Source organism: Vidua chalybeata, chromosome Z (assembly GCF_026979565.1).
Source record: "Vidua chalybeata isolate OUT-0048 chromosome Z, bVidCha1 merged haplotype, whole genome shotgun sequence".
NCBI lineage: Eukaryota > Metazoa > Chordata > Aves > Passeriformes > Viduidae > Vidua > Vidua chalybeata.
In genome coordinates, this window is record NC_071570.1 from 1776929 (window position 1) to 1801509 (window position 24581).

The 24581-nt window shown below is 51.1% G+C and overlaps 1 protein-coding gene across 4 annotated transcripts in view; it reads left to right on the top strand.

The window, feature by feature from the left end:
• The first annotated feature begins 8984 nt into the window (after positions 1-8984).
• Positions 8985-24581, top strand: part of ZBTB7C (zinc finger and BTB domain containing 7C) — a 149109-nt gene continuing 133512 nt past the window's right edge. Inside the window, exons 1-3 of one of the 4 annotated variants that reach the window (XR_008428486.1) lie at positions 8985-9116; positions 9964-10034; positions 12305-12671. The gene's annotated coding sequence lies outside the window, so the exon portion shown is untranslated. Of the gene's footprint in view, positions 9117-9397; positions 9443-9837; positions 9857-9963; positions 10035-12304; positions 12672-24581 lie in introns of those variants that run through there. The other 3 variants (XM_053931647.1, XM_053931649.1, XM_053931650.1) reach the window with 3 other exon arrangements.

Here is a 24581-nt window from a genome sequence, read left to right on the forward strand (position 1 = left end):
GCCCTCTGGCAGTGGAAGCCATTGCCTGTGTGCTGTCCCTGCATGCCTTGTCCCCAGTCCCCTTGTCCCAGTGCAGCTCTCCTGGAGCCCCTTGAGGCCCTGAGCTCTCCCTGGAGCCTTCTCTTGTGCAGCTGAACAGCCCCAGCTCTGCCAGGCTGGCTCCAGAGCAGAGGGGCTCCAGCCCTGGCAGCAGCTCCGGGGCCTCCTCTGGGCTGGCTCCAGCAGCTCCACGTCCTTGTGCTGTTGGAGCCAGGGCTGGGGCAGCTCTGCAGGTGGGCTCTCAGCTGAGCACAGGGGCACAGGGGCAGAATTACCTTCCTTGACCTGCTGGAATCTGTCCTTCCCTTCTCTGCCACGAAGGGAAGCATTTCTGGAGCAGCAGGGAGAAGGTGCCTGGTCTAACTCTCAGAGCTTTTTCATTATTATCTTTTCTTTGGCCAGCTTGTGTTGCCCCTCTCATAACAGCACTTACGTGTCTCTGACCCCATCACAACATTCATGTCTGAACCTTCTACTCTCCCCAGTTTCCTGACCTCCTCAGTTCTTATTTCCAGCGCTGGAAGCAGCCATTCCATACTCCAGCCTTTTCAGGCCTTAGTTGGAGTGTGCCTGCTGCAGACAGTCCTCAGAGAACAGAGTTGTTAATCTGTGACTGGATCTGTCGAGCACATGCAAACCATGATTTTCAGAGCTCATAACTAATTCAAAATTAAACAAATTTTCCTGGAAGTAGCAAATGGCACTTCTATGACAGCAGGGCCAAATTTCATGCTCTTTTTTCAATAGACGGAGGTTTTTCTCTGTTATTACAATTTCATGGAATTATTCCTTTTCAAAACTGGGCAAAACACTGTGCTTTCCCCTCATTCTTGGAAATGGACATAATACTTTGGTTGAAACTTTCCAGAGAACTTCAGCCTAAGGCAGACATCTGGCATGGAATGGTTTTTTTTTTTTTTCCCAAACAATTAATAGCTTGACAAAACTTTTAGCTGAACTACCAGTGCCTTGAATGCTGGTCTGTGTTGTGCTGCTAGCTCTGGATATGCTGAGGGTGTTGCAATGGCTCTGTAAGTGAAGTTTTAGGGTCTTCTTCTGCAGGAAAAGGTAGGGGAGAGCACAGCCACGAGAGGGAGTGCAGTTCCTCATTCTCCCCACGCAGCACAGCCCCGTTGCTCCTAATCACAGCAGCCCTCCGGCTATGAGCTGTTTTTCAGCTGTGTGTGGGTCTGGTGCAGGCCTGGGGCTGTGGAGAGTCTCACACGATGAGAGCGATGGAGAAAATGACAAAGAATCACGATATGCTTGTGCCACATCTCACAAAGGGCCCTCATGAAATGTCAGGCTACTTCAACAAAAACAAAACCAAAAACAAATAACCAACCCAGGAGATGGAAAGTTATGAGGAGATTCGAACAGGTCTTGTTTCTGGATGTCTGTAGATTGGACCTGAATACAAGGATGGATCCTAAAGAGGACGTAGAGCACAGAATATCTGTGGAGTATCTGTCCCAGTTCCTTGCAGCACCAAAGGGGGAAGAACAGGCCTTGAAAAGCCACTTGATAGCCAAAAGCAGAATTAATCCACAATGATCCTGGCCTCCCAAAAGACATGAGAGAGATGATGGGCTAACTCAGGGGAATCAGAACTCCATGCCATGGTTCCCAGCCCAAGTACTTCTACATGAACACTGGGGTCAGTCTCATTTTCAAGCTGAACAACTCAGTGGGGCCAGAACTGAAAAGAAGTTTTTTTTCACAGAATCACAGAATCATTCAGAGTGGAAAAGGCCTTTTGTCTAGTCCAACTGCTCCCCCAGGACTAAGTGCCACATCTACAGGGCTTTGAAATCCCTGCAGGGATGAGGACCCCACTACTGCCCTGGACACACTGTGCCAATGCCCGACTACCTTTCTAGTGAAGAAAGTTTCCCTAATATTGAATCTGAAATCCAATCCATGCTTGACATGGGATGTAGAGGAGGTGATTTATTTGCATCCAAGCAACACCACAATCGCTGTGTGCTCCAGGCATGTTTTATGCACTGAGGGCTCAGGCCAAATATGAAACATGCCATCAGGCGGGACCAAATTATTGTAATATAACACATTATGGCCCATGAGCTGGGCTGTTAAATCCTTCCTGTACGTGCTCATGGCCTGTCCATGTGGCAGAGGAAAATATGTCTGCTGGACTTGCATGCATATGGTTTAAAACATCTTTTACTTCCCAACAGGAAGCATCTCAATAGCTCACACAAGGCCAGCAGCTTCTCAACAGGTTGGCAACTGAGGCTGCTCGGGCAACAGTCTGCAGGAGAGGTTTGGGACAATGCTCTTTGCCTCACAGCTGGGGTTGTCTTCTAGAACACAGCAGGATGGCCACAGCAGCTCAGCTGAGGGGCAGCTGACCATGAAGCCACCATATTTCAGTTGCACTGGCTGGGGAACCCAAAGCCACTGAGCCTTGACAGGCATGGATGTGGAAATTTTGCAGGCGCTGGACTAACCACAAGAGGGGGATCACAGTGAACGCAAGAGATGCTGAAAACAGTCTGGAAAACATATTGTAGACCCAGAATTCAAAGGTATGGGTCTCCCTGCTCTGCCTGCTTTATCTTCCATCCACAAAAACACCACTTGATGTTTCGCTTAAAATTACAGGTGAAAGAGAACTGCACTTTGCCTGCTGGAAAACAAAGACCATCTCTTTGTGCTAAGTATTTCAAATACAGCCTTTGAAAAACGTGTGTTTACATTGGTCAAAGCACACACATCCTTACCCAGGTTCTCATGTCCTTACAATCAGGCCAGAAAATGAGCTTTATTCTGTCATCCTGTGACTTTTATAACTGACCTACAGTCAAACCCGTGAATATCACATATGTGACCACAAAGGCTTACTGGGGAGAACAGGCACAGGCATTAGGGCGAGGAGGACATGCTGCCGGGACTCCAGCTATCAAATAATCACCACTAGCTGTCGTGGGCAGTGGAAGATGTATAGAGATGCCACACAGCCAAGCAGGATCTGTTTTTTCCCTCTCAAAGGGGTGGCATGCAGACACACTAGTCATGGCAACTGTCATCTGGGGTGCGATCAGCCAGGTTTTTAATTGGCTTGCAGATGTTGTGCCCTGGCTATATATATTATTTTCACTTAAGTTTATGTCAGCAGGAACAAGACTCCACTAAATTTATCCCCTGTGCTCAAGACTAACTGCACAGGCCTTGAAGGGTATTTTTTAATAGGAGGTAAACCTCTTCCACAAACAGTTTCTCATTTCAGGCCTACAAATGAGATATTTTCCAGTCTAGTTTAACTCCAACCCTGCCCCTTCCTTCCACAAGCCCCAAATGACTGTTTTCTCCTGATTCTTTGGTCACTGTGTAAGTGTGATATCCCTTGGCAGAGCCTACAAAAGAGCTGGGGAGGAATACGATTCCTGCCTATTTGGCTCCTTTTAGGGTTAAAGCCAGGATGGGTTTAGTGCCTAAAGCAACATCCTTCACGCAAATGCCAGTATAACATAAATTGTGCCGGGCTCTGAGGAGAAGCAAATGTCAAAAATTAAGTTATTCTTCTGTTTGACTCACAAATCCAAGTAGCATGCAAATAAAGAGGAGCCATCTGTTCAGTCCCTGGGCCATTTGAAGTTAAGCATCCAGTGCCAGCTCCCTGTTACATCAGGTCAGCCCTGCTGGCTGGCCTCCACAGGACGTGCTCAGCCTTGCCCAGGACCGCCTGTCACCGCACAGCTCTCCGTAACCCTTCACGCTCCCCCCGGAGCTCAGCTGGAATTCTGTCGCTGCTTTCGGTTTAGGAGTCCAGAGGAAATGAGCAGAGTCCTCAGGAGGATTAATGGTCCTAACGACTGGAGGTTTATATTAGATATTCGGAAGAAATTCCTGACTTTGAGGGAGGTGAGACACAGGCACAGGTTGCCTAGATCAGCTGTGGCTGCCCCATCCCTGGAAGCGCCCAAGGCCAGGTTGGACAGGGCTTGGAGCAACCTGGGATAATGGAAGGTGTCCCTGCCCATGGGACATGGGTGTGAATGAGATGACCTCTTTAAGGTCCCTCTCAGCCCAAACTACCCTGTGATTCTGTGATATGGTCACATGCCAGCACTTCTACTGCAAACCCAGAGAGGGTAGCTTAGGCCATTGTTGGCTGGAGATCTTGCAAGCCTCAAGTAAGTTGCTGTCCTTCCTCTGTGCTGTCCTCTTCTCAGCCAAAGCAGCCTGGTTCCAGGGTCTCCCAATTCCCACCTCTTGTCCAAGGACACACCCAAACTTACAGAAACCCCGGTGTAGCTCCAGGGAATCAAAGCAGAGTCAGTTGGCTGTCAGTGCAAGGAGAGAACAGGAAGCAACAGTGAAGGAACACTCCCTGCATCCTCAGTGTATAAATAAAGGATCCTGCCAAGCTTTGTCACTTCTTGAAGGGGCAGCTGCAGACCAAAATCAGTGACAAGGTTATGGAAGTACAGCAAACAACTTGCAATGGTAAGGGAAGGATGATTGGATTCCTTGGCTGAATCCCTCCCTGGAGCAGGAGCACCTGGATGGGCAGCTCATGTTTAGGAAGGCTGACAGTTTGGAAGCACCAAGGTGCATCTGCAATGGAAGAGACAATACTAACACAGAGAACACACTTTCAGCATGCCATCTTCTTCTCCCATACCTGTGGTGGAAGTCAGGAGCAAGGTTCCTTTCTCCTGCAAGATGGAGTAGGCTGCCACAGTTGTGCTCTCTAAGCCATGGGTTTCCTATCAGAGATCACAGAATCATTCAGGTTGGAAGCAACCTCCAAGACCACGGAGTACAACCATTCCCCCAGCACTGCCAAGGCCACCACTGACCCATGTCCCCAGGTGCCACATCCACACAGCTTTTAAATTCCTCCAGGGACAGGGATGCCATCACAGCCCTGGGCAGCTGTGCCAAGTCTGGGAAATCCTTCCAGTGAAGAAATTTTCCCTAATACTCAATCTAAACTTCTCCTGGTGCAACTTGAGGCCATTCCCTCTCCTCCTGTCCCTGCTCCCTGGGAGCAGAGCCCGACCCTCTCGGCTGTCCCCTCCTGTTAGGAGCTGTGCAGAGCCACAAGGTCGCCCCCGAGCCTCCTCTTCTCCAGGCCAAGACCCTTTCCAGCTCCCTCAGCCATCCAAGTGTCAGGTGGACTGAGCTGTATCATGCTCTGCTTCATGCAGGCTGGACCTAATCCAGAGTGAGAGTGCCTTGATCCTGGCAAGAGCCCCATGCGTGCTTTGGTGCTACCCCTCCAGCGTCTGGACTTAGGGAAATCCCTAAAAGGGCCTTGAAGGCTTTGGGAACTGGGATGGAGAACAGACACAGACATGCTGAAGCAATCATGACACACTTGCTGAGAGGGAGCACCAGGAGCTAACTGGAGAGCTTTTACAATGTGAGTCACTCACCGAGCCCCATCTCATGGCATGCTAAGCAGTATGAATCAAAGACTGAAAATGCAGGGCATGTCTTGCCCTACAGAAACACCATCAACCACTTTACTTTTTAAGTAATGATTTGCTATTGATTATGTGCATGAAGATGAGGTAGCTCCCTACCTCTCCTGCCAATTTCCACACTCAATTACATTACAAGCGGGTGCCGGAGTTGAGCCATTTCTAGCAGAGCTGAGTTACTGCTCTCGGGAGGGGATAAACTTGATGCATCAGAAATCTGTTGGGAAATTCCTGAGAGTACTTGACCACAGACCTCCTTAAGTACAAGTGGAACAAACATGGCAGTAAGAGAGGGGTGCCCACATCTTCCTGACCCTGGAAGCTAAGTCCTACAGACACAAGACCGCCAGGCGTGCCTTGGAGAGCTGGGAAGGGAATATGGTCTAGGAACAGTGTGCTTATGGTTCCCCGGTGCTGTGGGGCACTCAGGTTCAGTGATCCTTCCTGCCATGCTAAGGTGAGCCAAGAGCCATGGATGACCACAGGCAGGGATCTCGTCTCACTGGATCTGAAGAGGAACGTCAGGGCCAGGTTCTGGTAAAAAGGAACTACCAAGCATCCCAAGCAAGGTGAGAGCATGAACTGGATCCAGGATCCACTTGGAAACAGCAGGGGCAGGACTGCAAACAAGGTGGCAACATGGGTATGATGCTCACCCAAGACATAGAACGCCAGGTAGGACAACAACGAAGTGCTACAACAACACAGCTCAGGAAAGTGCCCAGAGCCTAATTAGAGCCTCTGGACTAATGAGTGGTAGGTGCATGGGTGGAGATGAAGTTGGTCAGGGTAATTAATACCAATTAATGCACTCAGGACTCTGAAAAACAACTAAATGCTAAGTGGAGCAGGAAAAATTATATTTCTATTTCATCCATTTCCGATCTCACGCTGAGATCTTCCCTGGTTTCATCCCATCTCAAGTTTGCCTGTGGCTGGGCAGGAGGAGAAAACAACCACAAGCGTCACCTTCTGCCTCGCGACACCTCCATCCAAAGCTCCCACCCCTGCCAGCCTCTTGCCTGCTGTGCTGGTGAGTGTTTGCCAGACAAAGGCACGAGGGAATCCTTAGTACATGTCAGTCTTGTGTCACTCACTCTCTCCACGGTGCTTTTGGCTGCAGTGGGTTCGGATGCTTGATTCCACCTCGGTGTGTTTTTGAAGGCAGGGGATGCAGAGGGGAGATCAGGCAGCACCATCGCGTTGCTCCTGTCGGCGTGCTTTACACAAGCTTGTTGTTTTAAAGATAAGCAGGTGCTAAGTTTGGATCTAGAGAATGAGATGAAGCTTAGGAGTGTTTCCTAGGAGGCAGAGAGGGGCAGAATATCCCTTCTGCCCCTCATGGAGAACTTTCTAGCTGGATGTCATGCTTCGTCTGGATGAAAAAGATCCCAAACCCGCCTCTGCTTTTTGTTAGGAACACACATTCCTCTACCAGCAAACTCACAGCAGCTGCTCCTACTGTTCCTAATTTAAACCTTCCCTTTAGATCTAAAAACACATTACTAGTGATGGATTTTGACTAAAGCTGGGGACTTTCGACTAATTAAGGCACTCAGAATCAGGTCCCAGTCTGGATCAGCTTTTAGCAATGGTTTTACTGGTTATTAGAGCAGAGATCCCAGGCTGGATTGCTGTGCTGGGCTCCTCCACCTGAAACAGACAGACTGCAGAACAACAAACCCTAAAGGAAGATCCTAAAATGGTGTTTCACTGGAAACATTTGATGAGAATCCCAAAAAATAGGAGTGCAAATATGCTGGAAATTTTCTAAATGCACACAGCTCTCCCTGAGTAGCTGATATTGAGGGTGAAGCCTCACTGCTCAGAGTTTAAGCTGACAATGTTCTTCTGTGACTCAGCATCGTGCTGACTGCACTCAGGGACCCAGTGCGAAGAAAGCACGGGAGCCTGATGACAGGGTAGGATAGCAGATGAAATAAAAACAAATTGTGATTGTTGGCAAGGTCTGACTTAAAAAAAAAAAAAAAAAAAAAAAGGGAAGTCAAAATCCCAAATTTCCAAAACACCCTGCCAAGGAAAACCATTAAAAAGAAAAAAAAAAATGGTGTCTTTTAGTGTCTTTTAGAATACCAGTTTTGGGACCAAGATCATTAGACATATAAAGATATAAAGGGGGCTGCTTGATATCCAAATTTCATGGATTTCCTGGATTTAGGTGCGTTCTTTGTCTATTTTCCCTGCAAATCATATTTTTTTGCCTCACGTAATCCTTGAAAGGCTGAGGAGTGATAAAGGATGATCTGCAGGTTTTGTCAGGCTGGCTTGAGGGATGATTGTCTAGCAACACACCGGGCACCTGGTGGCACCTGAAGCTTGTGATCCACATGAAAATGGAAACCAGGCATGTCAAGAAGCTTTCTTTCTCGCTGGAGAAGTTAGGCAGAGTGAGGCAATTAGGAAGGGGATGCAGAGAGGATCCAGAGCTGCTGGATCCCTGCAGGACCAGGGCAACGCCATCAGCTGTGCTCCACTTCATCAAGCCCTTCCCTGCGACACGGGCCAGGGGTCTCGCAGCAGGGTGATGATGCTGGAGTGCCACTCTGCTCCATGTATTGGCTTTCCCTTTATCCCCATGCTAGGGTTTGTCCATCTGGAATCATCAAACAGCAAACAAGCCGGGCCATGGGAACCTCTGAGGTTTAACAAGCCCAAGAGCTGCAGCAGCACTTGAGGCGAGGTGACCCGTGGGATCAATCCAGTCTGGCGATGAAGAGCAGCTCTGGGAGAAGGGCTTGAGGATGCTGGTGGTGAGGGCCTGGCACAGGCTTCCCAGAGAAACTGCGACTGCCCCATCCCTGAAGTGCCCAGGGCCAGAACGGACGAGGCTTGGAGCAAGCTGGTCTAGTGGAAGGTGCTCCTGTCCATGTCAGGAGGTGGGAGTGGACGATCTCTCGGGCCCATTCCCACCCGGGCCATTCCCCGTCTCTGTGATCCCAGCCCCGCACCCTGAGGGCAGCGGGCGGCGCTCTGACCCGGGAGGGGAGGGGGCGGAGCCTCCGCCGCGCTCCCCTCAGGCGGTCCCGCCCCCCGCGCGCTCCCATTGGCTGATCCTCCCCGCCGCGCGCTCCCATTGGCCGCGCCGCCCGCCCGTCCGCCGCGGTTTGTTTGGTCGCGTGGACCTGTCAAACCCGGCGGGGGTGGGGAGGGGGGCGGGGGGGGGGGGGGGACCAGAGAGGGGAGGCGGGAGGGTTGAGACAGAGAGCGAGAAGGGAGGGGCGCCCCCCCCGCCGCGGCGGTCCCACGTGGCAGCGCCCGGCGCCCCGACGGGGCGGGCGGGAACCCCCGCGCCCCCCCCCCCGCCCCCGCCGCCCGCGGCCCGTGTGGCCCCCCCGGCGCGGGGCCAGCGACATCCGGGCCCTTGGCTCGCCACCGCCGCCGAGCCGCCCGCAGCCGCGGGCCAGCGCCGCCGGACGGGGCGGGCGGTGCCGCGGTCCCCGGCGCGGTGCCGTGTCCGCCGCCACCCGCCGCCGCTGCCCCCTGGAGGTGCGCCGAGCTGCCCCGCCCCCCGCCCCGTCCCGTGCGGTCCCCGTCCCGCGGCGGGGGCGATGCTCGCCCCGCTGCGCTGCCCGCGGATCCCTCCCTGCTGATTCGTTTTGGACGGTAAGTTATGATATTTATTTATTTATTTATTTATTTATTTATTTATTTATTTATTTTCTGTTTTGTTTGCTCTTTAAAAATAACGCTCTGTTTCCTCCCCGCCGGAATTGCCGGGCGGGAGCCGCTGCCTTCACGGTGAACCGAGGGGGTCCCTCCATCCCCAGCCCCGCCGCCCCCCCCCACCCGCCCCCCCCTTCATCTCCCCTCCCCTCCCGTCCCTCCCTCCGTCCCTCCCGGTGCCAGGGGACCGTGCCCGGTCCTCCCGCTGGGTCCCCGAGCTGCGGCAGCATCACGCAGAGGCTGTCACCGGCGCTCCTGGCTCCCAGGTCGGACATTCCCCCCGTTCTTCTTCTCCAGTTTTTATTGACTAATTGTTATTATTAATTCCCGCCCCCCCCCCCCCCCCCCCGATTAATCGCTACTCGTAATTTTTATCATTATCCCCTGGATCGCGGCAAAACTTTCGCCCGACTTGCTGCTGCTGCCTGCGGGGGCTCGCGGTGCAGCCGGTGCGGTCCCACTCCGCGAAGCGCTCCCTGACGTTCAGGATCAACTTACAGGATCGGCTTTTCCTTGCAGTGAAGGACGGGATGCGCGGGGTGATCCCGTCCCGTCCTACCTCATCCCATCCTTTCTCCTCTGCCCCTCGCAGGGACCTGACGGCTCGGGATCCCCTCCCGCTGCTGGGAAGCCCCCTGTGGGTTTTTAGCCTGGCTTTTACCCAGCTGCTGCCCGTGCCTGTGAGAACTGGGAGGCGGCTGTGGCTCCTGTCCAGGGTGACACCTCGGGCGAGGCGCTGTCCCCGCTGATGCTGGAGAGCCTCACGCTGTGTCACCGTGTCTCTTAGGTTTGCCTGGCGCAGGACCATCCCCCGGACAGCCCCGCATCCCGGCGGCAGCACCGAGACTCGGCGATGCGGTACGTCTGCTGCTGCGGGCAGCAGCGGCGCTTCCCGGAGCACGGGGGTGTGGGGGGAGGCTGTCCGTGTGCCCCGGGCTGTGGGGCTCAGGGACAGGTGGGCCTGGAGGGGAGCGTCCCTGGGATGGGCACAGTCCGGGTGTGGGGAGTGTGGGGTGAGCATCCCGGGGATGGGCATGGTGTGGGGTGAGCATCTCTGGGATATGCTAAACCCAGATTCGGGGAGTGTGGGGTGATCATTTCTGGGATACGCTCAGTGCGGGGTGTTTATCCTTGGGATGTGCCCGGTGTGGGGCGGCCATCCGTGGGATATGCTCAGTCCCGGTGTGGGGAGTGTGGTAATTTCTGGGATATGCTCAGTGTGGGGTGATGATCCCTGGGATGTGCTCAGTGTGGGGTGGGGAGTGTGGGGTGATGATCCCTGGGATGTGCTCAGCGTGGGGTGAGTGTGGGGTGATGGTCCCTGGGCTGTCCCTGGTGTGCTGCGAGCGTCCCTGGGATGTGCTCAGTCCCGTCAGGCGTGGAGCGAGCATCCCAGCTGGCGTGGGTGCTTTTCCAGCTCCCTTGCCGTGGCGGCAGCCGTGTGGCATCCACAGATGTCCCCGCTGTCCCCTGGCTGCACGCGCTGTGCAGCGGGAGAGGGAGCTCACACCCAGCGGGCTGAACGGGATGGGGACAGGGTCCCTGCACGGGGTCCTGGGAGCCCCCCTGCCCGCTGAAGGAGGGGAACCCCCTTCCTCCGAGCCCCCCTTTCCGCCAGCCCTCGCCGCAGCTCCGGCGCTGAATTTCCTCCGAGCCCTCCTGCCCATATTGTGCTATTGATTGCTGAGCTGAACTTCCTCCCGAAATCATTAAAGCTTAAAAAATTGATGGCACAATAGAGCCCTTTATTAGCCACATAACTTTTCTTGCTTTCTTCCTTTCTTCTTAGGGCTGGGTTTTTTTTTTTTTTTTTTTAATCAACACAAAAGGGCAGAGCCTGAGCTCAGATTTGTGTCCTGTGTCCCTGTGAGAGCTGGGCAGCGTGCCCTCCCCCACCCCAGCTACCCATCAGCACGGCCGTGCCAGGCTATTTATTAGGAAAAATGGCAAAGACGGAATCGATGTGTGCAGGTCTTTTTTTCTTTTCTCCTTTAATCCCAACCTCCTCTCTTTGCAGCCTACAGATAGGTCTATTTATTTGTGCTCTTGTAAATGAAAATATTTGAATGGAGACTGTAATATTTTATTCCCTGTCATGTCTATCCTTCGGTCTAATGACGGCTGAGTTCTTGCTTGGTATTAACTTACCATTTTAGTAACAGTTGAGTTTTCCTGAAGGAAATCCCTCTGGGCTGGCCATTACTGTGTCATTGTATAACACAGCAGAAAGATGGATTACCTGGATGGATCTCCTCCAGCGTGACTTCACCAAGTGACAGGCTTCAGCTAATTTATCCCCGCTCCCGTTGCAATTGTTGGGATGGGGTTTATAGCTTCTAGGAAATATTTGCAGAGTCTCCGGGCGTACAATTGTAAATACAGGCACTGATTTGCCAGGTGGGACTGCTGGCAGCATCCTGCTTCACTGTGAAGCCCCAGCTCCTGGAGTCAAGTTAACCCCTATGAGTTCTCCTTTTGTGGGGAAATACAAAGTTTTTACTTTTTCTGGTTATTCAGAGAGGTTTTAAGATGTGCTTGGGTGCATCTGAGTAGAGGCAAGAGAAAAAGGCAGGAAAAAAAAGTACATTTCTATGTGTAAGCGTGTTCAGGTGTAAAATAAATCTCACGATTTCAAAGCCAATATAGCATTTTGTTGAAGGATCCCTCAGCAGTCCTGTGCTGGAGCGGGGATTGAAAGTCATGTAGAGGGGACACTGCCTGGCTGCGTGGCCTTGGGCCAGTCATTTATCTTCTCTGCTGCAGTGTCAGTATCTCAGGAGCATGGCTGCCTGTGCTGTCCCATTTTCTGCTAGCCCTGTCTCAGTGCTGCACACTGTCCCTCTCCTCCTCACCACAGCTTTCATGAGGCACCCTGTTACTTTTAATGCACTGCATCAGGCTGGAGACCCCTGAGTGCGAAGTAAACCCCCCCAAAATGCTTCCCTGCTAGGACAGGAGCAATGGGTGCTCTGTGCTGCCTGCTTGCCAGAAAGAAATCAGATTTGTTCTGGGTAATGCCATCCACTCTGTGTGCCCCTAGTTTGTCATCCCTGCAGTATACGGCGTGCTGCTGCCGAAAATGATGGAGCTGTCGAACAAGAATAGCTCAGAGGGGTTTGTATTTGCAGATGACACCGAGCTGAGTGTGGTTGACGTGCCTGAGTGATGGAATGCCATCCAGAGGGACCTGGACAAGCTTGAGAAGTGGGCCCGAGGGAGCCTCATGAGCAGGGCCATCTTCAACTACACCTGGTTACTCCAAGGCCCATCTATCCTGTCCTTGAACACTTCCAGGGATCCAGGGGCAGCCACAGCTGCTCTGGGCACCCTGGGCCAGGGCCTGCCCACCCTCCCAGCCAGCAATTCCCAGTTCCCAATATCCCATCTGTGCCTGCCCTCTGGCAGTGGAAGCCATTGCCTGTGTGCTGTCCCTGCATGCCTTGTCCCCAGTCCCTGTGCAGCTCTCCTGGAGCCCCTTGAGGCCCTGGCAGGGGCTCTGAGCTCTCCCTGGAGCCTTCTCTTGTGCAGCTGAACAGCCCCAGCTCTGCCAGGCTGGCTCCAGAGCAGAGGGGCTCCAGCCCTGGCAGCAGCTCCAGGGCCTCCTATGGACTGGCTCCAGCAGCTCTACATCCTTCATATGCTGAGGATTCCCAAGCTTGACTCCAGGAGGGGTCTCACCAGAGAGGGGAAGATGCAATTAAAATTTGCAAAAATGAAAAAAAAAATTGAAAAAAAAATTGAAAAAAAAATCTGAAAAGGTCTGAGCGTTCCTAGAATGGGGCTTTGCAGTTATCAAAATCAGGTGCCTCAAGACAAATTTTGGATCTAAGTCTGTGTGAAACCCTTCCCCTTCCTGGCTTGCCCAGGGCATCCCTGTAGTCCCAGCCTCGGTCCCATTGCAGTGGCACATTCTCCTCAGCAGTGAGGACTTTCTGTTCTCCTCTCTTCTCTTCTCTTGCCATGCTCCAGAAGCTTATACAATTTTTTTGGCGCTTTTCCCTGAAGTCATTATTCTGGGTAACATGGCTTGTTTGTTTATGCTTTTTGGTTTTAATCATACTTCTTTTTTTTTTTATATAATTTATTTATTGTGTCTGAAAAGCTTCAGGGCTTCCTTTCTACTCCCCCACTCCCAGATGGTTGCCTATTAAAAAAACCAAGGAAATATTAGAATAAAAAAGGAAATAGTTTGGTTCTGTTATGAATGAAGTTTGGCTTTTCCAGAGCGGGTATGGGAGAGAAAAAGAAGGGCAGAGAAGGAAGTATTGGGTGTGTTTGGAGGGAAAAGTGTGTCCTGCCCTGTATTTTCAGCTCAGCTGAGTCTGTGCCACTCATTTTACAGCACTCCTATGAAAAGGGATCCGGGTCTTGCTCTGCCTTTTATCTCACCACAACCAGCTCAAAGAAACAACAGTCACTCTTCTCATTAATCTGTTTCATTTATTTACTGAGACATTAGTTTCTCCATTACTGTCACTGCGAGATGCCTTGCTTATTTACGTAACCTGGTTGGTTGAAAAGTCTTTGCGTGGGTTTTTTTTGGAGGAGCAAGGAGCAGGCGGGTGGGGCATGGTGGTCCTTGCCAGGCTGCTGCCTCCTTCTCCAGCAGCTCTCCAGCACCAAAGGGAGATGCTCCAAGAGCAGGGCTCAGAAGAAAGAGCTGAAAGGGCGGGGTGGCACTGCCTGTCCAGGTGGCAAGGACAGCCAGGAGCCACCTCTGCTGCTGTTGCAGTCTGTGGTACAATTCCTAGGGAGCAGCACTGGGATGTTGGCAGACGTTCATGCCTTGGAGGTCCTGCCCACCCTGGTGACACTTTCTCAGGTGTGGCAGCAGCTTGGTGGATGTCCACATGCAGGTGCTTCATGGGATGAACATCTGGCATGGACACAGGAGGTGGCACAGTGGCTGGCATGAGCTAGCCCACATCCCCAGGGGTGCTGGTGGACTACGTCAGCCTGCTTCTGGACATTGTGCTGGCTTCATCAGGGCCACACCTTGCCAGGCCAGAGCTAGGGTATTGCAAATCCAGCTGCTGCACTGCTCCCCAGCAGCAGGGCTTGCACGCTGCCTCGGGGTGCTTTTGGAGCAGAGGAGAGCTGTGGGCTGATAGCATCTCATCCTGCTGGTCCATACAAACCAGCACTGGGGCATGTGTTTATTGCTCCTGTAGGAAGGCAGGTCTCCAGGGCAGCTGGGGAGGCTGTCACAGCTAGGACAAGCCACAGGGACAAGATGAGATGGCCTCGAGTTCCATCAGGGCAGTTTAGATTCCATATTAGTGAAAATTTCTCCATGGAAAGTATTGGCAAATGTTGACATGGTCTGCCCAGGGCAGTGGTGGAGTCCCCATCCCTGGAGGGATTTACAAGCCATGTGGATGTGGCACCTGGAGACAATGGGTTAGAGGGCTTGCCAGTGCTGGGGAAACAGAAGGACTCAATTTTAGAGAGCTTTTCCAGTCTTCAAAAAGGAATTCTGTGGTTCTTTGATCTGGGACTGGCTTTGCAGAGGCCTGAGCTGCTGGCTTGTAGTTCCTCGTGGTCTAGGTGTTTTGGTGGCACACACCTCCATTTGAAAGAGGACACGGTGGCCCCGTGTTATGCCACAGATGGGGCCTATATGCCTCTTCTGGTTGAACACTTAGACAGGTGCTCTGTGCCTCAGAGTTCCGTTTGCTTTGCTGGGGTTTCCCTTGGGATTTGAGGACATTCCCTGCCTTTACAACCACCAACACCAGGCAGGATGCTTCCTGTTCTCCTGTCTGATCTGTAGAGCTGCTGTTGTCTCTTGCTGCTGCTGTCAGGCTGCATATTGATGGTACAGCCTCAGTCATGGTTGGCACCTGAATGAATTACAGCAATACAAATAAATAAGAGAAGAAATAGTATTTGCGAGAGCAATGGGTTGAAGAGCTAACATTTATGCAGCGCCATTCATCAGAAATGACACACAAATGCTCTGTAAACTCTCACATGCACATAAAACGCTGCACTCAGGCTTCAGGGTAGTGTCAGCTGTTTAATAACAAAGCTGCACCATGGTTCAGGACCCTAAATGCAAAATTCTTCTGCTTGTAGCTGCAGGGAAATTTTGGGTCCACAGATAGCGTGAACCCTATCAGAAACTATTGGATACCCTGATGGACATAATGTGGACATTTTATTTATGTCTTTCAGTGGGCAAAATCAGCAGCTCTGTGGTTTGTCTGAAAGCTGTTGCCTTTGCCAGCCAAGAGAAATGGTCTCCTTTGGGTTCTGGGGTGCATGATGCTCTAGAAGTTTTTAGAATGGTTTGGGCTGGAAGGGACCTTAAAGGTCATCCAATCCCATCTCCTGCCATGGGCAAGGACACCTTCCACTGTCCCAGGCTGCTCCAAGCCCTGTCCCCCCTGGCCTTGGACACTTCCAGGGATCCAGGGGCAGCCACAGCTGCTCTGGGCACCCTGTGCCAGGGCCTGCCCACCCTCCCAGCCAGCAATTCCCAGTTCCCAATCTCCCACCTGTGCCTGCCCTCTGGCAGTGGAAGCCATTGCCTGTGTGCTGTCCCTGCAGGCCTTGTCCCCAGTCCCTGTGCAGCTCTCCTGGAGCCCCTTGAGGCCCTGGCAGGGGCTCTGAGCTCTCCCTGGAGCCTTCTCTTGTGCAGCTGAACAGCCCCAGCTCTGCCAGGCTGGCTCCAGAGCAGAGGGGCTCCAGCCCTGGCAGCAGCTCCGGGCCTCCTCTGGGCTGGCTCCAGCAGCTCCACGTCCTTCCTATGTTGGGGACCCCAGTGCTGGGGACAGCTCTGCAGGTGGGGAATTACCTGAGAAGAGTAGAAAGGGTAGAATTTTCCCCTTTGACCTGCCAGTCAAGACCTAAGTAGCCTTATGAGTTACTGATTTTGAGAAAAAAACTGAAGAAAACTGAAAAGTGAAGCCTTTCAACCTGCTGTTGCTGCTTTTTGCAGACCTTCTCTCTAGTGGGCACAATATCTACCAGTCTGCAAGGTGGCCTTTGTGCTGTGGGACCTCTTGGACTCTGTTCCTGGTGGCAGGAGCCTTTCCAGTGCTGTGGGAGCCCGCTCAGTGCATTGTGTTTAAGAGCACACATCAGAGGAGGTTAGGAGGAAGGAGAAAAGTTTACTTCTTACCACACCCCCCACTTTTTCTTTTCCCATTTTAATAAAGAAATCCTATTTTTACATATTTATCTGCTCCAGCCTTCTCCTTTCTCCAGGCTTTGTCTAGTGTGAGACCTGAAGATTTGCATGCTTGATCAACTCTGATGTCAGTAACCAAATCAGCATTAGCAAATGTAGGGACCTCAAGCTAACTGGCAAGAGATGAACTCCATGACTGCCACGGAGATGAGCCCTTCTGTAGAGCCTGTTGTGCCTTGGCACAGGGGCACGAGTCAGAAGCCACTGGCAAGTTTGAAATATGGATCCCTTTGGGGCCTTTGTTTTTAGGTTGCCTTGCTCTGTGGTGAGCCTGTGATCAAAGGGAAGCCGAGAAAAGGGTGGGCAGGAGCATGGTGACCTCCGCCAGCTCAGCAGGCTGAAGTCCAGAAGATGTGAGAGAACATACTCGGGGTATTCACTGTCGCTTCTGAGCATCTTGGTTATGAATTGAACAGGGGAGAAGAGAAGCGTGATTGCTGGTAGTCACTGGGGCTTCCCAGCAGGGATTTGTGGCCAGTGCTGTTACTGGTCAGCCTGGCCTTTGTGAACTGTCCTCTTCTTTGGATGTTTCCACTTTGGAGTTTCTTTCTGGAGCTGGAATTCCATGCTAAGGACCTTGATCTCCTCTCCAACCCAAAGGCACCAGGTACTGTGATCATTTGGGCTGTCCTGTGCAGGGCCTGGACTGGGGCTTTGATGGTCCTTGTCTGTCAAGTCAGGGTTTTTATTCTGTTCTTCTATGATTGGTGCAGAGCTGGTGCTGGCTGGTGCCCTGGATTATTTAAATTAATATCTGATATGCAGTTGTTTGTTTTCCCCACAAGAAGATAAACACTTCTTGGTCAGCCTGATCAGAAGCACAGAGTTGCCATGCAAATTGTAAGCAGGACACAGGCAGCAGGGTTTCCTTCAACTGTTTCAAACTTTATTAGGCTGTAAAATGAGTCCTTGCATAACATGTAATTAATACTGCAGTGCGCTAATTTCCCGTGTTCAGATTTTAAGGTTAAAGTGACCCAGGATAGACAGGCTTCACTAAACAAACATGGACATGTAAATTAATGGTATCAGGTTAGAAATGACCCATTTTAGGATTCCTCTTCAAAATATGAAAAAGAGTCTTAACTTAAATTTTTGTGATGCTGATGCAACTTGAGTATCTCATGTAAGTAGATTTGTCTCTACATGTATGTACGGACTCCTGTAGCACAGTCTGTGTTATGTTTTGATCCCTTTTTTAATGTCTTCTATAGAATGGTTTGGGTTGGCAGGATTCTCAAAGCTCATCCAGGACACCTTCCACTATCCCAGGTTGCTCCAAGCCCTGTCCAGCCTGGTCTTGGAAATTTCCAGGAATAGGGCAGCCTCAGCTTCTCTGGGAAACCTATGCCAGGACCTCTCCACCCTCACAGGGAAGGATTTCTTTGTAACATCTAATCTAAATTTAAAACTCTGACTTTAAAACCTATCACTATGTGCCCATGTGAAAAGTCCCTTTCCATCTTTTTTGTAAGCTCCCTTTAAATATTGAAAGGAACATATCTGTGGGTCTTCAGGAGGAACAGAGAAGCAGATCATTTTACCTCATCTAAAATAGTCTAAAAATGGGGTGCTATGTGTAGCAGAGCTGAAAGTAGTGATTTTTTTTTTTTTTTTGGGTCACCTCGATTGGGAGCCTGATATGCTTGAAAACTATAAAATAAAAAGTTCTCCAAATTTTCCACAAGTGCAATTCCTCCGTGTTATTTTCACATGTTGCAACAATTTGTACTTTAAAGGCACCATTTTAGTAAAGCTTAATATTGCCTCTCCTGCGTTTTAGACTTGCATAGTTGTGCAAGAGATAATTGCCTGTTTGGGAGACAAAAAAGAGCTAATTTTGCCTCAGGCCCTGTACTTTTTCATAACAAAGTTGGTCCTTGTTGGGAAGCAGCTTGCAAGTGGTGAGAGTCTGGATGAGTCTGGAGGGGCACAAATGGGTGGATGAAGTGCAGGTGTGGTTTAAATAAAAAAAAAACCCCAACCCACAAACCGTTTTTTTCTGCCACACTGAATACTGCTGAACACCTTTTCCCCTCACCTTCTGCCTCATCTGATGCTGCCCCATGAGCTCGTGGGGATGGGGACATCCTTGGGGGTTTTGGCAGCCACCCTGGTGGGTTCAGCGTGGGCTGTGCGCCCTCGGTGTATTTGCAGTTGTGTGTTTCCATCTCTTTTGCTCTGACGCTATTTTTATTGGTATCAGGGGGTGTTTTTAAGTGGTTTCCAATATGCAGACGTTCAGACAGTGTGCCCTGAGGCTGGTGGCTCCTTTCAGTGCTTCCCCAGGGCTCCCCACACCGCACTGGCCCCAGGGCTGGTGGTGCTGGGGGGGTGGCTGGGCTGACTAAGAAGTGTCTGGTGACTCATGTCCTGGGGACACCCAGGTGACTGAGATGACCCAGAGGGGTGAATCTTCCTCCCTATTGCCATCCTTCATGCTGAGGGTTGTCCTCTCCTGCTCCCCCATCTCCGGTGTCTCCATCACTCTGATCTTGTGCTGTGGTTCTTCCTCTGAGTCCATCGCCGGGATGATCCTTTCCCCACCTTCCCATGGGCTCTCTTCCTCCCTCCCCAGAGGCAGAGTTCACTGTCCAGCCCCATCCAGGTCAGGTCCTTCATCAGCTGAGCAAGGGGAGGCTCTGCTGCAGGCATGGCAGGTTGGCTGGCCAGCCACAGCTATAGGTTATCAATAGTAATTAATTAAGAATGTAACAAGGTCGTGTATCTGCATGGAGCAGCTTTTCTCTGTGGATGAGGGACGGGTGCTGATGAGGAGATTGTGATAGGTGGCTGCTGCATGGTTGGGCTTGGGAAGGGGCTGTGCTGGTGCTGCCACTGTTTTCCATGGTCAGGTTTTTCTCTTCCTCGGAGCTGGAGGTGCTCGAGATGAGTCTTCATGGAGGGTAAAGAGAATCTTCCTCAGCCCAGACTGAGCACTGCAGAACCCCATGGGTGAGGTTTGCAGCCCTTCTTGTTCAAGATTGAATCCATGTAGCAGTGGCAGATCTTCAGTCTTTTCTTAGGGTGTTCCTCAGCAAGGTGACCTCGTGCTGGCTGGTGTGATGTCAGCTGAGACACCTGCACCATTTCTGACTCTCTTCTGGCTCTAGTTTTTGTTTGCAAAAGGGCTGTTGCTCACTGGGGCTCACTCAGACCTGACATTGAAATCCAGGAGCCATGTGCTTTCTCCCTGTCCATCCTCCTCTTTGCTGGTGGCAGTGATGGGATTGCACATAAACCCTACAAGAATGAATTTAATGGGAAAAAGCCAGACTATTTCCATCAACCACCTCACTGTCCAGCTTTGCAAGGCCCACTGTCCTCCACCTGATATTAAACTAATTATGGGGGTGAAGGGCTGGTTTGTTTTTTATTGTTTTGACTTTAAAGCTTGGAAATTGTTAGTTGAAAGAGGAATAAAAGGGGAAGCACTGAGTTTTTCCTTAAAGAGGAAGAAACTCTGGCGTGCAGAAGAGAAATATGACCTGGATATGCCTGCTGCAATAGCTAATTTTGGGGTCTTTTTGTTGTTTACAGCTTCTAGCACTGAGGGCCCCAGCCAGCTGTGGTACGGACAGAAAATTTTATAGCTCATGTAGTCAAAATACGTCCTGGTGTCTCTAAGAATGAGAGCTGGGCTGAAGGGCTGCTGTGATATTTGTACCAGCTGAAGGTGGAGGTAACCTTATGGACAGGGACTCCTTCCACTGTCCCAGGGTGCTCCAAGCCCCATCCAGCCTGGCGTGGGACATTTCCAGGGATGCAGGGGCAGCCACAGCTGCTCTGGGCACTCTGTGCCAGGACCTGCCCACCCTCACAGGGAGGAATTTCTTCCTAGTATTGACCTTTTGATGTGCTCATGCGATGCAGGAGGATAATTTGTGTCTGTGGACAGTTGTATAGTTTGGGTTCCTCTGGGGTTTTTGTTTTTAATGAGATGCACCATCAGTATGGGTGTGTACAATAAGATTTTTGTCCCTTTCGAGGTGGGCTTCTTAGTTTTTCTGAAAATGGATTTGTGCCTTGCTTGTTTTCATTATGCTTGAAGTGAAGAGTGAGAGGTGGCCCAGGTACAGAGAGAGTTTTGGCTGAGTAATAAAGTGTCAGTTGTGGTCCTTTTACAAAGGGAGACACAATAGGTGAGTTATTGAAACACTGGGAAAAGGAGAAGAGATTGGAAAAAAACATGTGATATGGTGAGGTGAAGCTTCAGAAGTTGTTTGGGCATTTGGGAGATAATTCATGAGCTGCAGGTGAAGGATCTGACCTGGGACAAGCCTCAGTTGTGTGGAACGAGGAGACAAGCCCTTGGGGACAGGATTTTCCCAGTGATGGATGCTGGGGAAATCCCACAGCTCTTGTGAAGGAGGGACCACTGATATGGGAGCAGGAGAGGTGAGAGTGGAGGGGCTGGAAAGCACCCAAGTTTTGAGCTTAATCTTGGAAAAATGAGGCAAAAACGTTTTTAAGTCTTTATTTTTCCAGAGGGTGCAGCCAGAGCCACAGCCCTTTGGGAAACAGGGTTTGGGGAGGCCACCAGCGTGGGCACCTTGGCTGGTGTGTGCTGGGTGTCACCTTGCACACAGGCAGGGCTGGGGAACACTGCCTGTCCCCCCCTGCCCATGGCATTTCCCTGGCAGCTCCGGTGGGAGCAGCGGAGCGGGGTGTTCCTGCACCTGGGCTCTGCTGCCCAGCCAGACCCAGCAATGGGTGGCCTTGTGGCCATGATTCCTAATTAAAAAGCAGGGAGAAACCCGAGGAGCATGAAAGTATAAGCCCGATGCTAAAGCAGACCAGATGCTGCTCAGATCACGATGCCCCACGGTCCACTGGAGCAAGGATGGGGAGGCCTGTCACCTGTAGCCTGCTTGGGGGTGGCAGGGGGGCGAGGGGAGGGAGAGCACAAGGCAGAATAATCCCTTTTTGGTTTTTCTTTTTCCTCTGGAGTGTTTTGGTCTCGCCCCTGGACAAAAGCAGGATAGTGTGGTGTGTCATTTCCTCCCCGACAGCCATTCAGCCTGGCACCATGTGGGCTCTGCCACCCCCTCCCCTGCCCCGGGCACAGATTGCTCCTTGTTCCAGTTGTCTGTACCACCCAGGGCTTCCTTTCCAAGTTTTCTCACACCCTTTTATAGCTGTGCAGAAGAAAGCTTTAAAGCCACACAAAGGAGGAACCAAGCAGGCAGGAGGGATATCTTTAAAAACCAGACGTGTTTCTCCGCAGAGCCATGGTGGTGGAGAAAAGCTGGGTGAGCTCTGGCGATGCCCAGCACGAAGAACAGGTTCAGCCCTTGTCTCACAGCCAGGGGGGCAGCTGGCCACGTGTGCTCTGTATCCCTGACTCTTCAAATGTGAAGTCAGCTCTTCACACCCCAGGTTTTTTTTTTTTTGCTTTCAGGTCCCAGTGAAGGTGCAGTGACAGGCTGGGAGGACCAGGTCCTGAGCAGGGTGGATCTGAGCTGGGGAGCACTGGATGCCCTTGCTGAAGACCTGGTTGGGTGCAGTGGCCCTGATGCTCTTGGTGAAAGCATCAGCTACAGCTGTGTCTTGTACGTTTTGGGGATGAGGGAGAAGACCAGCTTCCCTGTTCCTCATGCACGGAAAGAGCATGAGGCTGTTCTGCTTTCTGTTTCTCATGTTTCTCTTGATCAGCAGCTCACTTCACCGAGGACCTGCCCCAGAGGCAGGACCTTTCACCCTGACCAGTTTGCTTAGGTGGCAGTCAAACAAATGACCTGAAGGCAAGCAGCAATTCATTACAGCCCTCATTTAGCATGCAATAAAATGTGCCGTATACCTTGTCTTCTGATCAATAAGTTGTATATTATACACGAGTCAATGTGTTTACATCACAAGGAGGCTTCTTGCTGCCTCCTTTCTGCTGGGCTCTCTTGGCCTGGGATGATGGATCGACGCTGGGATGATGGGGAGGGATATTGTTAAACAGTAATTGGTTACTGAATTATTTAGCTGCACAATCCCTGTAGCAGCAACACCGCCATTCAGCGCTTAACTTGCAACTGTCTCAGCTGAGGAACAAATACAAGGCCCTGCAAGTGCAATGGAGCCGAGGCAGAATAATTCTGTAAGACTGTGCTTTAAAGATGAGGTTTTCAGTTATTTTGACAATGGTAGTCCTATGCAGTGGGGAGTGTATGCTAATTGCTTACAGGCTGCAGCCTTTTCGTTTGTAAGCTGGATTCTGCTGCTTTGATAAGGAAAAAGTGATGTTGATCCATTGCAGGTTCCCCAAATTAAAGGTGAGCATCTCCGTGCGCCCTCTGACTCCAGTGGTGTTAGCTGGAGGTGCAGCTGATGTTGTATCTCTTGGGTTCCTGTCCTGGGTCGCTGCAAGAAATGGGCTGATTCACAAAGCAGCCTGATTTGGCGGGCAGAAAACCCAACCCAAATCAAATGCTGTTCTTCTCAAAACCTTATTGCAGGGCTGTGCATCTGGTTCAACACCACCAGCCCATTCCACGCCTGGTTCCAGGTCAGTAGTGATGCTTTCCTTGCACTAACCTGCATCATAGCCTTACCACACATGGTTTCCACCTGAATTTTCAGGTTGGCAATTGCTGGAAGCCCTCTACCTCTGAGATGCAGTGAGAAAATCTTCCAGCAGATTCTGCTCCAGCACAAATCCTGCTCTTGGTTTGTGTTTCCCTGCATATTGCAGGCAGCGGAGCCAGGAAGGAGGCACTGCACACTGACACCTCTTTGTACTAAGTCCCCTGTGAGTGCAGCCCTTCACTTGAAGCTGTTCCAGTTCCTCCCCTGCCAGGCAGTTCCTTTTGTCCCTTTGGTGTCTGTGTGTGTAGGAGTGAGTAAGAACGATCTGGTGACTCTTCAGGATTTGGTTGGAACTGGCCTGAGATCTGGTGGCTTAAACTTATTTCTTCCTTTTAGGTGCTGCACATGTTCTCAATGTGGATGGCAAGACCCTGACTTGATGCTCTTCTCTTTTAATTGAAGCCCAAAGCTTTTATTTTGCTCCTGTGGGTGGATGATGAGCTGGGAGGGGTGGGGGGGAAGGAGGTTCAGGCTGTTTGCAGGGGGTTGTTCTCAAGCTGGTTGTCCCAGCAGCACCTGGTGTTTGCCCTGGGATGGGCCTCACTGCTTTGTTTGCCATGGGATGGCCCTCACTGCTTTTTGTTTGAGTTAATTTAGCACTGAGGAATAGGAGGCTCCCGTGATTTAGGAGTGAGGAATGTCATCCACAGCACACTCCAGAGCAGAAGAGGGTCTCCCTGAACATCACCAGAGACCTGCAGCTAAAACTTTTCCATCCATCACCTAGGCAAGGCCACTGTTGACTTTTCCAAGCACAATTTGGTTATTGCTGTTCATTTTACTAACTTGCTCCAGTGCCTGGCATATCCAGCACTGGGGCAGAGCTCTGCTTTGCTGCACAGGGCATAAATATTCTGCTCAAAAGTCCCAAATGCCCTTGTCCAGTCCCACAGCAGGAGGCTTGATGCTCGCCAGCCCAGCTTTGTTTTTCCTCCCCTTCTTGCAATTCTTGTAGCGCCGCGTAACCAAGAGCAGGATCCAGCCCTGTGATTCAGACCTTCCCAAAGACACATCTCGGGGAAGATTAATCTCCCTAATGGAAGCTGGGCTAGCGACAGCTGCGACTTTCAAACCCTGGTCCCAAATAAACCAGGGAGATCCAGGAGGCTTGTAACTTTCTGAGCAAGTGATGTATAAAGCTAAATAGTTACAATTAACTTCAAAGCATGAAACGGTCCAAGCAAAGACAGTTCAAGCCAAAAAAAAAAAAAAAACAGGAAATATTCCTTCCTAGATTTGTGTTAAAGATGAGTTGACTTTTGTGTCAAATAAGCTGTGCCTTTAATATAAAAAAGATTTTTAAAAAATTCTGAATTGTAATGGATAACTGATAATGAAGTTCTCCCTTTCCTTGGAGTAGTGTGGTTCTGTCACTGGAGGGAGCTGCCTGAAGCTGGTATGTTAGGAAACAGGGTTATTTTTGTGTAAATCAGTGTGAGGTCACTTAATTAAACACAGCCAGGGCCTTGTGGGTCTCTGAGGACCGCACTGGAGTGGTGGCCAAAGCAGAGGGGGTGGCAGGGCTGGTGCAGAGGATGGGGACAGAGCCTTTGGCACAATCCCTCTAGACCTGCACGTGATCTGCCTTGTAGCTGGTGGAATCGAGCATGGATGGATGGATGGAGAGCATGGGA